The following is a 15,187-nucleotide window of genomic DNA, read 5'->3' on the forward strand; positions in this document are numbered from 1 at the left end:
GCCATCAGAATCCGCCATTCACTCCCTTCCGCTATCAAGATTAAGACCGCATACACGAATTGTAGGGCGGGTGGCATGCTGGCGTATCCTGGGGATGTGGTAAACACCACCTTTGTCTTGGACCCAAATCTCGAGGCTACGTTCTCTTGTACCTCATTCATCGCCGCAAATAACGCCTGAATAGCCTCCCATATCTTCTTTGATGTCGGAATCTCCTTGCCCTTCAGTTGCTCAAGAAGTCCCATCGCGTGCAGGTGGTCATTCATTCCTGCAAACAATAGCAGCTCAGGTTCACAGGGCATCTCCGACTTTATTGCCACCACTAGGGTCAACATCTGGTTCAATTCGGCTCCTGGCAAAGAGTATACCAGAGTCTCCGGCCAGAACAACTTGGGAGACGTTCCTTCGAAGTCTGATCCCGCCACAATGATCACTCTTGCAGCAGCTGGATCTGCTCTATCATAAACTGCCAGAGTCTTGGCCAATTGGGTGCCGCCACAGGGCTTCCCGTACCTGGGATCCTCTGCCAACCTTGGACCTTCGTAAGCAGCGTCAGGCAACTCCATTCCCCCCGGGTTGAGTAGCTTGTCTACTACCTTCAATTGCGCCGGGGTTGCCAACCTGATCCTGGCGATGCCAGTTCGGTGCTTGGGAGGTTCTGCTATAAGTCCAGGACTCCCTAGCTGCTTAAGAGGCCTGTAGTTAATGGGTCCCATGATCGTTTTTGTGGGAATTCCAGTCAGGTCTGTAGTCTCCATTAACTTCGTTCTCGAGAAATGCGCCTCGTGTGCTTTCAACCAGTCTACGCAATGATGTCTATTCAAGTCCTCATGCGACACTCGTTCGATCCCCAGGGTTTCCGCCAACTCTCGTCTGCATTCCAAAGTCTCTAGATCCAGTTCCTTCACCTTCTCAGGATATCTCAAGCGGGTAGTCTCCCTAGACTTCTTTTCTCTCCTGCCATCTGCCACCACCACGGAGGACATCGCCGAGGTCGGAGGTGTTGATGACTCTACCTCCTCTGACTCCATTGGTGTGGCACTCTGCAATCGGGTCTGATTGCTCCTCGAGCTATCTCTAGTATCAACTCTCGCTCCCAATCGACCAGCCAAGGCCCTCGAGGCAAGGAATGGTGGGTTGGGAGGTGGCCCTAAAGTGAATTGGGCTGTCTCCAGCAGGTCCGCTTCTAGCGTGTTTATGTGTTCCTGGAAGACGTCGTTCAGCCACTCAGCTCCCCTCGGCCTATCGAAATGGATTCCATCTTTCGAGGTGTCTTCAGGGAATCCCTTGTTCTCCATGCGTTCTGCAACGTCTAACAGCCTGAGAGGAAGCACACTGTTTCGGTGTATTTCTCGGATCGCCTTGTTCAGGCTCCGCACCCTCTGGTTCATCTCTAGGGAGTGTTGATCAAACATCATGTTATAGGGGACCGTGCATATCGTCAGCAGGATGGGATCCATTTGGATCCTCAGCTCCTCAAGAAGGCAACTCATCTTGTCGCATAGCCTCGTCACTTTCCTTGCTTCTCCTCTCGACACGTCGTTGGTCCCAACCATCAAGGTGACTGTGTAAACTTTGGTCATTCCTAGCATGTCCAGAGTTGCCAACATCTGTGGCGTAGCAGCTCCAGCGAAACTCAAGACTCCCGCCTGCCAATGTGACCGGATCTGGGTCAACACCCGCACCAGGCTGTCCCCTATAATCAGGTGAACCGCACCCTCTGGCACACGAGGTGGCGCTAGATACTGCACCCAGGCTGCGTCGTGGAAGCAGTCCCTCCTGGCTTGCTGTTCCGCATTCCAGTCCAGCCGACTATGCTTGTGGTAGTTCCCCTCTGTGTTCTTCTTGTAGCTCGCGATCACGACGTTTCTGACCGGCTGTTCCCTCCAAGTTGGGGGAAGCTCTGGCCTTGTCGCTCTTTCACGACTCTGCTGCTGCAATTTCTCGCCCAGCTCCTTCAGGCGCGATGAGGCGCCACTCACCTGACTACCGCTCGAGGTCGAGGTGGGTGTATATCCTGGTAACACCACATCCATCAGAGGACGTACAGGTTGGGTCTCTAGATTGCGCAAGGAGGGCGTCGCGTCATTCGGTATCCAGACCTCCAACCCTTCACTCATGTGTTCCCTGGCCTCGCGGTCAAGGTTGAACCGTCCTCTAGCCCTGGGAGCTTCATCCACCTCCATGCGCGACTCTGGCCTTGAGCTTGTCACCACTCGTTCGTTTGACCTGGCTCCCTTTTGTGCGTCCAGCTCGCGTTGTCGTTGTTCTATCCTTTCCAACTCCGACTTTAGTTGATCGCGATTCGCGGCGTTCTCCCGCACCTTTAGCTCCTGCTGATGTTCCGCCCTTAGCATCTCAAGTAATTTCAACGTCTGATCCCGCTCGTCGACTGCCTGGTCTCTCTCCAGCTGAAGCCTCTCCCTATCCAACTTCGCCTGATCCCGATCGAGGTTCGCTTTATTCCTTTCCTTCAGCGCCTTCTCAAGCTCTTTCCTTAGGACTCCCAGCTCCGGATATGCCTCGGTCGTCTGTTGCGCCCGCGACATCGACGGCACCTTACCCGAGCTCTGGCCCGTGGATCTCGCTGTTGGCCTCGTCGGTAGCGGGAACTCTCCTGCGCCGTGTTCGGTGTTGTTACTCAGGCCAGGATTTCTTGCCAAGTCAAAGCCCCTTACTCCTCCATCCGCATTCCAAGACAACCATCTGGTCTGTGCTCGATTTGATATGCCCTCAGTGGTGTAGCCGACTATCAAGACAGCCTCCGTCGCAGACTCCCTGCACTCGCCCTGGTCCTCCAACTGGAGGATCGCATTCAGCATCACCGCCATTCTCTCGTCGATCTGGGTGTGGTCCAGGTCCCTCAAGCGTCTGTACAGCTCGTCAAGAGTGGGCCTCTGCAGAGCCGTGGGCATAGAGTTCCAGAATCGGTCTGCCATTCTTTATAACTTCGGGATGTGTGTAGATAGATGTCAACCAGCTCAAGAATTACCTTACCAACTCAAGAATTACCTTACCAACTCAAGAATTACCTTACCAACTCAAGTATTACCCAATTCAAGAAATCTCTAGAAATCTTCTCTTGCAAGCACTTGCTGTAGATCCGGATTGTCGCGTGTTCAATCAAGATTCTCTTTTTCTGTTTCTCGCTTGAGTGTAGTTGGATATTCAACTTTGTTTTCAAACTTGATCTGAAAACATAAAGCTCATTAAAACTTAGTATGTCACGTTCCTAACCTAGAGACCCCCCTTCTACCCATATGATTAAAATCTTATCATTCACATATCACTTAAAACAATTTGATTGGATCTCCCTTAAGAACATGCAGATTCATTTTATGTTTTAGCACCATCAATTCCTTCTTTTAAAATTCAATTGTCATGCCAATCACATCTTAAGATCCTTTTACCTGCGCCGCACCCCAGTACCTAACTCAAGACTCCTCCCTCACACCCGACCTGATACCTCCATGTACCCGACTCAGGCGATGCTCAAGTAGTACTTCTTGTGAAGATGCACCATTATCTCTGTTTCTGCAAAGACCACATGTAGGATAGCGTACAATTCCCTCGAGCTCAGTTTGCCCCTGTTTGGGTCGTACACCGGCATCGAGACCTCCACTATTCCTCTTTCAATCATGAAGTCACGTAGTCTTGTCAGTGCCAATATCACGTGTTCGGGATCAATTGTGTTTCTGTCGTTGACTCTCGTTACTAGGAAGCAGAGGTATTTGCCCGGGACTTGTGCCACTGACGGTGGAAGCGCTGCTATGCCTCCCAGTCGTGGCCTCTGTCTGAACAGAAACTCTACGTTCTGGTACTCTCTTTTGAAGTCAGCCTCCAATCTTGATTTGAAACTCATGTCCGCCGTGATGCAGATCGCGCTGGTCCTGTTTGACAGGATGAAGTCGCTATCTGTTATCATGATGTTCTCTGAGTATTCATTGGGTATTTCGAATTTCGTTTTGAAATTCCTTCCTATGGTAGGCTCTGGTTCTTCTTCCTCCAGTTCCAATCCGCTTGTTTCCCTCACTTCCTTGAGCTTCTTTATCATCAAATTTTCGGTGTGGGTAAGTCCTACCCCCACTCCCCGGACAAAAATATTTATCGACGTCCCCGTCGATGTAGTCGGGTCTGAATTGTCCTTGGGGATGTCCAGTGGCCTGTCTGTTGCTGTCCATCCGAAAAGAGGGTCCTCTGTCTTCATGTAATTTGCTGCTGATATATCGACTTGCTGAATGCTTTGTCCTTCGTGGCTCTCGTCTTTGACATCACGCATCCACTCTAGAATCCTCAAGTTCGTGTTCTCCCTCCTTTCTATTTCACTCTGCTCGAGATCCGTCTCCAATTCTGGCGTCGAGTAATCATTCTGCGGATAATGTCCACCATCGTCAATCACTTGCCATTCCTCTTCGGCCTCCAGTTCGCCTGCGCTTAGTAGTTCATCGCCCAACTTGTCTGGCTGTATCTTATCGATCAAGAAGTCATCCCCGTACCTATTGTACCTCATACCTGTTCGTTTACGATTGCCCGTCCTGGTTTCCGGTGGTGTTGGTCGATCCGGTTCCATCCACTTCGGTACCTCGTTTTGCTCGGGATCGTTCCAGTCTTCTTCTACAAATGAACCTGCATCCGACTCCACTTCTATCTTTTCGTTGTCGTCCAAACTCAAGTTCTCATTACCATCATTTTTCTCTCTAGTGCCTTTCTCATTCACTTCGCACGCTGGTTCCACCACCAGGTACTCAAGACCTTCCATGTCTTTTGGCAGGCACCAGTCCTCCGGAGACGGAATGTGAGGCTTCAGATTTTCGTAATGTGCTGCTCGCCCTGTACTCAAGCGATAGAACCTTCCTTGTTGATGTACTTCCGTAATCATGAACGGTCCTCTCCATTTCTTGAGTAGTTTCTTTGTTCCCTTGGGCGGTATGACATTTTGGAAAACCCACACGTATTGGCCCACTTCGTATGGCTTTGCTCTTAGTATCTTTTCGTCATATTTCTTGCGTTGCCTCATTTGCGCTTGCGCCGTGTTTCTCCGACATAGCTCGTTTAGCTCTTGTTGTCTTTTGATCGCTTCCTTCACGTATGCTTGAGGTGACGTCCTCTTCCCTTCGTACTCCGGGTAGAAGAATGTTATGGGCATTGCCCTTTCCCTGCCTGTCAACATCATGAAAGGACTGATACCCGTCGTTGAGTGCTGAGTACTATTATAGGCTCCTACTACCTGTGGCAGGTATTTGTCCCAGTCCGTCATGTATCTCGAGCAGTACACCCTGAGCATGTTGACCAGTGTCCTGTTCTGTCTCTCTACCAACCCATTGGTCTGTGGATGATAGGTCGTCGAGTGCGCTTGAGCAATGTGTGATCTCTTCATCAATTCTTTTGTCAAGTCCCCCACAAAAGCCTTGCCGTTGTCCGACTGGAAAGTCATTGGACAACCATACCGCGATATCCAATGCGTTATCAGGTGATCACATGTCTCCTCTGCCGAGGCTGTCTGGCACGGAACCGCTTCCGCCAACTTGGTGAAGTGATCTATTATAACTAGTATTTGGTTATAACCCGACTCCGTCATGCAGATTTTCTGATGGTCTATCTGCACCACTTCATTGAATTCCGAACTCTCGACAGACTTGAGGGGAAACTTCATCTTCCTTGGGTCTTTTACTTGAAGGCATGCTAGGCAGGCATTCACCCATCTCTCGCAAGCTTTTCTCATTCCCGGCCAATCAAACCTGTGAAGTATCCTTTGTTGTACTTTATCTATCCCCTGGTGGCCCATCTGGTCGTGTGATCTGAAAAGCACCTCCGTTTGGTACAATTGTGGTAGTATGATGAGGTTGTGTTTGTGTAATATTTTTTCCTCATCTCTTCTCTTGCACGCTACCACCCCTTCAGCTGTGTGATAAAGTAAATCTCTCTTTTCTTTGTAGAACTGGCTCAAGATCTTGTAGCTGTCTTCCTCAAGTTCCCCCTTCTCCTTGACTCCCGAATGGATCCATTTGGAGAGGTTACTTGTCATTTTGTCATTCCTCTGGGCCCTTATTAGGTCAGACAGCCTGTATCTCGCCTTAACGTGCTCCTTTAGCGCCATGATCTGTCCATTCATTTCACCAGGGTTGTGGATGTCATCGCTCAGCTTCACACATATCATCCTTTTCACGATTTTCATGTCGTCTTCTGGTACCAGATTCGTTCTGACGTTTGAATTGCACGATAGTTCCCTTAGTGGTTTTCTTGAAACTGCTATTTTCTCGAGCTCTTCACCACCTCGTACCTCTTGTATTTCCAGATTGTACGTCCCTGAAGATGGATCCGTCTGTAATTCCCTGTCGTGCTGTCTTATCTTCTCTTCCGCCAGTATCATGCATAGACTGTCTTGGTCTTCGCTGCTCTCATCCGAGTCTTCATCCCATTCTTCACGCTCCCCGGACAATTTCCCTTCTCCGGTTTCGTCTTCTTCCATGAATCTGGACCACTCCCCGGACTCTTGATCTAGTCCCAGGTGTTCAACTTCTTCTCTGAATGTTACTTTCTTATCCCTGACTTTTGTCTGCTCCAGAATTTTGTCGGGGATTTTTTCAACTAGTGATCGCACAACTTCCTTGCTATCAGTGATGCTTCCTTTTGAGACGTCAGTATTGTTCACTGTTTCTTCTCTCCGAAGTATGGTTAGTTCCGGTGCCTCCTGACCTTTCCCTTGGATCACGGGCTTGTCATCTGATAGTTTCTCAAGCAACCTCATTAAGTCTTCATCTATTCGGACCGTTCCCTCCTCTACCTGGATGAGATCATAACCTTTTGCCTTGAGTGTTTCCCTCACGATCTTGGACTTGAGCATTATTCCTATCGGAATCCCTCTGCTTTTCTTCAAGATGGTCTTTTCAAGAGGCTCTTTCGGCAATTCGGGATGATCTTCAATCGGTTTGCCTGATTTGTCCAGCCATCTCGTGAGTGGAAGACTGTCGTACGTTTCTTTGTCCATGAAGGAGAAGCCGTCTTTGATCTCAGGTCTGTCCGCCTCTCTTTGTTCTTGCCTCTCGTAGAACTCCGTCTTCTTACTCAAGCTGTCAGCATTTTGATGTTTATCTCGTGTTCTGTGCTCAATTATCATGTTGTATCCATCCAAGCGAACTATCCACCTCCCAATATAGCTCTGGTCCATTGAGTACGTTTTCAGCCAGCTTAGTGCTCGGTTGTCGACTCGCAGCTTGAAGGGCTCACTGCCTAAGTATGCTCCGTATTTTTCGACAAAGGTGACCACCGCGAACATCTCTGCCTTCGGTGCTCCGTACTTCATTTCTGTGTCACTTAGGACCTTGCTCCCGTATGCTATTGGTCTCAAGACTGTCTTCCCATTCCATTCTTGTTCTTGATGGAGAATCCCAGAAATAGCGACTACTGATGCATCCGTGTCTAGCACGTACATCCCCTTCTCTGTCGGCATACCCAGTACTGGTGCCTCACATAGCTCTTTCTTTATTCTCTGGAATGACTCTTCTGCCGCGTTGTTCCACGTGAACTTCTTGCCCTTATGTCTCATTAGTTGTTGCATCGGGTATACCTTGTCCGCATATCCCTTGATGAATTCTCTATAATAGTTGGCGAAACCCAGGAAGCTCATCAGCTGGTGTTCCGTCTTCGGTGATTTCCAGGTTAGGACTGCTTCCACGGCGTCTGGGTCAGGTCTGATACCGTGTTTATCTACCATCCTGCCCAAGTATTTGATCGAGTCCTTGAGTATCTCGCACTTTGATGGTTTACACTTCAGCCCCGATCTTTTCATGCACGCGAACACCTCGTCAAGCCTCTCGATGTGGTCTTCTAGTGTCGGCGTCGCTATTACCACGTCGTCCACGTAGCACATTACCAGGTTGCCGTACTTCTTCGTCACGCCTATTAACGCGTGTGCCATCAGCCGCTGAAACGTGGCTGTTGCATTGCAGAGTCCAAACGGCATCCGTTTCCATTGAAACAGACCCAACTCGCAGGCGAACCCTGTCTTGTCCCTGTCTTGCTTCCTCAATGGTACCTGCCAAAAAGCCGAGCCTAAATCAAGAGTCGTAAAAAATTTTGCATCACCTAACTTCGAGAGGCTCTCATCAATTCTAGGTATGGGATAGGCATCCTTCACCGTGACGGAGTTCAGGTATCGAAAGTCACAACAAAACCTTAACTGGTCGCCTTTCTTTTTGGCCATCACTACTCCACACGCCCACGGTGACTTGGATGGTTCTATCATGTCATACTCTAGTAACGTTTCGATTTCTTTTCTACACGCGTCCGATTTGTGTGGGGTCATGCGCCTCGCCCCCTCCCTGTGTGGTACCGCGTTTTCCTCAAGTTCAATTTTATGTTCAACAAAATTACAACACCCGATATCCGCCTTATGCCTTGAAAAGACCTCCTCGTTTCGCTCTAGTACGTCCTTGATAGCTTCGAGCTGTTCATCTTTCAGTTTGCCCCTTAAATGTTCAATCTCCGGCAGAACCGGTTTATCAATTTGCATTTCATCTAGTGTGGGTCGCTCTGGAAAGTTCGAACAGCTCGAAAGCCCATCGTCCGTTTCTGACTTAAGTGATTTGATAAGAACTGAAGAATCTTTTATTCTCTGCAATCGTCTCAAGATACAAATTTTGTCCCTGTGGTTGGGACAATCAACAACTTCATTTTGTTTTGAGTTTTCAATTGTTTCATATCGAGTTTTAACCGGTAAAGCATATCCCAGCTTCCTCCCTCTCTGTATCGTGATCGGTATATCAAGGGTATTCAACAAGACACTGACGCAGAGGCCGCTCTTCGTTATCGAAAATGATCTTCCTAAAACAGCAGCGCTTTGACTATTAGGATTTGGAACTATACACACTTGCTTGTTGTCACTTAGTTCATTATAATTTTTCATCCTCAAGCTTACGATTGCCGCTTCATTAGCTTTTAACCTCACTCTCCTACTCAAGAATACCGGTGCTTTGTTTTCATTTGCCATTATTAAATTTACCGGTTTGATTGCGTACCTCCTATCCGGGTTCCGTATCCTGAACATTGCATTATTTAGATCAATCGTTACGTCGAAATTCCTGATGAAGTCTCTGCCCAAAATGAATTGGTCAGATTCATCTAGGTTTTCTACCACGATGAAGCTCATCCACAGGTTACGTTCCCCCAAATTGAGAGCTATTATCGGCGTCCTGCCCAACACCCGAAGGGCCCCTTTGTTTGCAGCTGACAGCCGTATTCTAGAGTCTATCAAGTCACCTTTGTCAAAGCCCATTTTTTCCCATGTTTCGATTGGTATGACGCTCAAGACTGCTCCCGTGTCGAGTAATCCACGTAACTGAGTCTTTTTGCCATTTATGTCTAGCACGTGCCCTGTCACGTCTGCTTCCGTCCCGATGTGCATTGCATCTTCTTCGAGCATAGCGCAGTGTCCAATCGATCTTACTTTCAATTCTTCTTTCCCTACATAGATTTGTCCAATTAGGTCTTCGTCGCATGTTATCATCGTCTTTGTATAGATGTTGATTCCATCTATATTTAGCATGACCTCGTGTGGACCATAAGCTTCAGTGTACCTATTATCAACACGTACCGATTTGCTGCCCCCTCTCGTGAGTAGTGCCCTGAGCGCTCTAGATGTCGTTTGTGGACTTATTCCACTCAAGTAGTCTGCATACACGTCAATGTGCATTATCGTCTGGTCGCTCGGCTCGCTCAAGTTTCTGGTTACCTCGTGTCCGCCCACTGTGATTATCGACATTATTCTTGCTCCGATTTTCGATATCCCAAAAGGTTTACCTGTCACCATTTTCACGGTGTTACAATTCCCGGTCTTCATTGAGCCCGTTCTAGCCTCTGGTATTGAGTTCGATCCGGTTAATGCTTCGTTAAAATTCTGTCTTTCGATCTCCAACTTTAGTCGTTGCTCTATTTCTTTCGCAGCCAGATCTTGTTTCACTTTGGCAATTGCTTCCGTCGCCGCTTTCTCATAATTTATCTCTAGAGAGCTTCCGGCCGCGGACTCTAACGCACCGCTAACATGTGTAACAGCTTTCACTGTCTTCGTCGGCAATTCGGTGTTTGGTGCCCCCAAGTTCCTAGATTCAAACTCGTTTTGCCTGTTCCGCTGATTCTGCACCGCCGCTAATGCCAACTTATGTTTGGGGTGATTCTGGTCCTTGACCGCTTCCCAGAACAAGGGACAATCCATTCTGAAGTGCCCCTCCTGATTACAGAAGAAGCATCTGGCGCCTATCTTGATGATCAAGCCATTATAGTACTCGTGTTCCTCCATCTGGCTCATATCCTCTTCATCCGGTGCATAACCTAGGCTCTTCATGCCTTGTTTGTACGTTGTGCAGTCAGCCACATGATGATCCGCTGACCCGCAGTTCGCGCATGATCTACGCTTGTCCATATCATCTCTAGGTTTGTACCATGATGACCTCTGGGGTTGGCTTCCCCCTTGCGTGTTCCTGTTTTCGGAATATGAGTACTTCTTAGGTTTCATCAGCATGTATTCTCTTGATTTCTGTCTCATTTCTTCTGGGGTGGGTGCGCTGTCCTTCGACAATGTGTAGTATGTTGCTAACATTGTCCTTAAGTCATCACTTTTCACCCCATCGATGAACTTCGAGGCAATGCTAAAGTTCCGTCTATTTGTCGACTCCTCTGGGCCACTCCTCCTTCTCAAGCTCTCGAGGTCATCTAGGAACCGATCTATTGACTCGTCGTCCCTCTGCCTTCTTTTTTCAAATCGCATCATCGCTTGGTGACCCTTCATGCCTGACCCGAACCGATTCAGCAATATCTCGAAGATCTTGTCCGCGGTGTCGCGTTCTTCCTCCTTCTTTGCGACCACGCATTTTAATGCCGTTCCTTCCAAGTTGCTCAGTATGGCTGTACATGCTTGTCTTTCGTCACTCAAGTTATCTTGTTCTAGATGTAATCTCATCACTTCCACCCAAGTGTCAATGCATCCATCGGAGTCGTCCTTGAATTCTTTTGGCTTCTTGAATGTCTTTCTTGATTTTCCCTCTCTCCTGTCGCTCGAGTCAGTGTTCCTCGTGGCGAAGGCCTCTAGAGTCCTGTTCATCATCTCCCAAGTGCTGGCCCATGTCATAGCATCCGGTCCTGTGTTGCTGTTAGCTGTTGAATCTCCCGGAGCAGTCGTTGTATTCGACGTTCCATTCTTCATTATTGTTTTCGCAGCTGTTGGTGCAATGCTTATCGCATCCCTGGTTAAGGGCAACGGTGTCGATTGTCTTTTGTTCCTTTGTGGTTCTGCAAAGTCAACTCTGGTGCCTTGCGTTCGATCCGCTGCCGGTCTTTCTTGTGGAGTAGAACCTCTCAAGATTGCATCCAACTTCGCCTGTATTGCACACGAACTCTCGGCTTGACTCCTGCTCATTGTGTCCATTCTCCTTTCCAGGCTCCCTAATTGGCTGTTGACATCATCATATCGGTTCTTCAACTGTTGCATGTCTGTTTTGATGTTCTTTTCTCGTTCTTCATTGGTGGCTTCTACCTTATCTGACATTTCCTTGAGTCTCTCATCTGTTGCCTTAGCTAGGTTAAAATAACTGTCTAGATACTCGTGCTTGTTGTATCTTATCTCCTTTTTTATCACCTCTCTATCTTCTTCACTGTGCTTAAGTCTTTTGTCAATCTGATTTAATTTCGCCAACAAGTCACCCAGCTCAGTGGTAGTCTCTTCATGGTCAGCTGTCGGTCTCTCTTCGGCCGTAGCCTCTGCTTTAGCTTGTTCCTCTATTGGATTGGCTTCTGAGGTCTTCGTGCTCACTGTCCCAAACGTTCGTGCTCTTTCTGCTTTTGGTTCTTCAGTCACGTTTTCTTTTGTTTTTATTCCGAACATTATTCCCAATTTTTCCGTAAAAGATGTCCTCTTTACTTGAGAGTCTTCTTTCACCGTTTCTTCGGTGTTGCCTATTGCATCTTCCGCGTCATCTATCGGTGAGAACTCTATGGGTTTCTGGTTCGGTTCCTCTGCATTGGGCATTGGAGTTGACTCTGTCGCCATCTTCCTTGTTTCATCCACACTTTGATCGGGTGTCTCTAGATCAATCTCGATGGTGGGTTCTACTCGCTCCCCTTCCGTGCCCTCTTTCGCCCTGTTCTCCGCTGTACTCCTTGTGCTGACCATGTTAACTGAAAAGTTCGTCTTCGTTATCTTTGGGCCCGTTGATGTCGTTCCGCGCAGCGATGAATTATATTTCGTGTTTGATCCACTTGACCTTTTTTCGAGCACCGGTACCCTACTCCGCCTCATTATTTCTATTTACAACTGCTTCTATTTACAATTTTATTATATACACGATTCTATTCTAAGGGTAAAAAAAAAATATTTTTTGTGGTAACAAATTCTGTACAACGTGTTAAAAACCTTATCCAATTCTCTTTCTAAAACCTCCGAAAAATTTTCCTTAATTTGGTCTTAACCCTACCTATTTCGATTTGTCTTATTCTGTCTTAAAACGCACTTGTTGTATTTTGACTATCACAGTACTCTCCGTTAGTGTCCTAAGACCCTTGTACCAAGACCACTGTCCCAAGACTACTGTCCCAAGACCAGTGTCCCAAGGCTAGTGTCCCAAGACTACTGTCCCAAGGCTAGTGTCCCAAGACTACTGTCCCAAGGGTAGTGTCCCAAGACCAGTGTCCCAAGACTACTGTCCCAAGACTAGTGTCCCAAGGCTAGTGTCCCAAGACTACTGTCCCAAGACTAGTGTCCCAAGGGTAGTGTCCCAAGACCAGTGTCCCAAGGCTGGTATCCCAAGACTAGTGTCCCAAGACTAGTGTCCCAAGGGTAGTGTCCCAAGACCAGTGTCCCAAGGCTGGTGTCCCAAGACTAGTGTCCCAAGACTAGTGTCCCAAGACCACTGTCCCAAGACTGTCCCAAGACCACTGTCCCAAGACCCTGTCCCAAGACCACTGTCCCAAGACCCCTGTCCCAAGACCCTGTCCCAAGACCACTGTCCCAAGACCCTGTCCCAAGATCCTGTCCCAAGACCCTGTCCCAAGACCCTGTCCCAAGACCCTGTCCCAAGACCACTGTCCCAAGACCACTGTCCCAAGACCCTGTCCCAAGACCACTGTCCCAAGACCCTGTCCCAAGACCCTGTCCCAAGACCACTGTCCCAAGACCACTGTCCCAAGACCCTGTCCCAAGACCACTGTCCCAAGACCCTGTCCCAAGACCACTGTCCCAAGACCCTGTCCCAAGACCACTATCCCAAGACTGCTCTGTCCCAAGACTTCTTCGGTCTTGTCCCAATACTCGTAACGGAGTGTCTTCCTCGTTGTAGGGTCTTCTTGAACCACCTTACCTTGTACCACCACTCAAGCTCTAGTAAAATTTTCCCAAAAACCCTCTCTTAAAAGCCAAATGCTGACCCCCCTCTTCTTTTTGGTTGTTTCTATTTCAATGTAGGTGCGCAGGTATCTTGTGATCACCTGTTCGTATAAAACCAAACACAAATCCTCAATAAAATGCAACAAAAATTTTAAGTAAGAAAAATAATAAAAACAGAAAAATGAGCCCACCTAAAATTTAAAGGTGACCAATGTCTACCTTTCGTCTAAAAAAAATGTCTGGTACCTAATTGCCACGCGTTTTCCTCCCCCACTAGTGATCTTATGGGGTATCACAAAAGCTGTCTATATCCGGTCCCCCCTACCAAACCAACCAGCGTACCAGTCTTAACTCGAGTTGAATTTTGGATCTCCACCTAATATTACCAACGCGTGTTAATTTCTAATGTAACTAAGTCAACGATGTCGACTAATTAGTTACTCTAATTTCCCCCTTTTTACAATTTACAACCGCCAACCTCTAACTTAACCAGTCCCCCTTCTAACCTCCCCCCTTTCTAGCCCCCCTTCTTAAGCCTAAAAATTACTTTAAGCGCCGGGTGCTAAACCTCTCAAGAGAAAACCGTAGACCTGTTTCCAGGCCTGCTCAAGTAAAAACGTTCCTCAAAACTGGGGAATTTCGCTTATCCAATTTTACACTTATTTCCTATAATGTAATGTGGATTCTAACGATACCCGTTCTGCCCAACTTGAGAACTCGAGAATTGCCAAATCCTTCTTGGCTGCTTTCCCACTCGACTGGTCACCTGTTCCAGTCCAGTCTCCTATTGGTTCAGCCAAGTGTCCCTGAACCACTTTCCCACTCGGCTGGTCACCTCTTCCAGTCAAGTCTCCTATTGGTTCAGCTCAAGTGTCCCTGAACCACTTTCCCACTCGGCTGGTCACCTCTTCCAGTCAAGTCTCCTATTGGTCCAGCTAAGTTCCAAGCTATCTGAAAACCCTTGACAACGCCCCACTTCGGGCACTTTATTCAGTTTACTGGTTTAAATTGCTAGGTTGATCGAAACGATCGAACTTGTAAAACAGTATGGGTATACTATTTAATTAATATAAAGGTTTGATCCAACTAATCTGGTGTCAAAGTCACTGTCTTTTTTCGTTTTATGGTTTTTGTTCCTTTTTCTATTCTTTTTTGGTTTTTGTTTTGCTTTTTGTCTTTTTGCTCGTGTTTTTGTCCCCCTAGTTGCCCCCCTTTACTCGGTTAGCTAAGCCTCGTTCGGAGAGCGTACCAGGAAATTTTCTCGAGTTTTCTTAAAAAGCTATCACGGTACAACCGGAAGGTTTGCACGTTCCTGTCGAACCGTACCGCCGGTACTCTAGAATGGGCATTCAGCCCGAAGCTGTCTCAAGTGGGTTCGACTCCGTAGTCTTGATGTCGTAAACACCCAGGAGCGCCATAAAAACACTATGTAACATTCGTCTACTACAGTCACACATGAGGCTCAAGAAAAATAGGCCCTATAACCACTGGCTCAAGGGTCAGGGACACTATCTCTTGTGTTTTCCCACCTCAAGAACGGTCGGAGCCAGTTCGGTTCGCTTGTGACATGAGACTACGACCCGTTACAGCTTAAAGGCTACTACTAAAATATCCCCCCACTCTAGAATTAAGAACGTCCCCATACTTAGGTCTCTAGATACCCAAAATACATGAACGCCGTTAAAAACCGGGTTGGAACAATCCGTTAGGTTACTTTTTATTAGACAGTGTGACTTTGATCCATTTCAGATGGATCAACCTAAAACTCGCCTCACCTCAACATAACAATTACAAAAAACACTCTAGAATTTAAAT

At 47.6% G+C, this 15,187-nt stretch overlaps 2 protein-coding genes across 4 annotated transcripts in view; both read left to right on the top strand.

Moving 5' to 3' along the window:
* Positions 1–15,187, top strand: part of LOC134843610 (exocyst complex component 3-like) — a 401,375-nt gene that overhangs the window by 304,005 nt on the left and 82,183 nt on the right. The window lies entirely within an intron of this gene.
* The window catches only part of LOC134843607 (BOS complex subunit NOMO1-like), a 363,708-nt gene that overhangs the window by 304,003 nt on the left and 44,518 nt on the right, over positions 1–15,187 (top strand). The gene's annotated exons all lie outside the window — the stretch shown is intronic.

This window comes from Symsagittifera roscoffensis, chromosome 4, assembly GCF_963678635.1.
Source record: "Symsagittifera roscoffensis chromosome 4, txSymRosc1.1, whole genome shotgun sequence".
In the NCBI taxonomy this organism is placed as follows: domain Eukaryota; kingdom Metazoa; phylum Xenacoelomorpha; order Acoela; family Convolutidae; genus Symsagittifera; species Symsagittifera roscoffensis.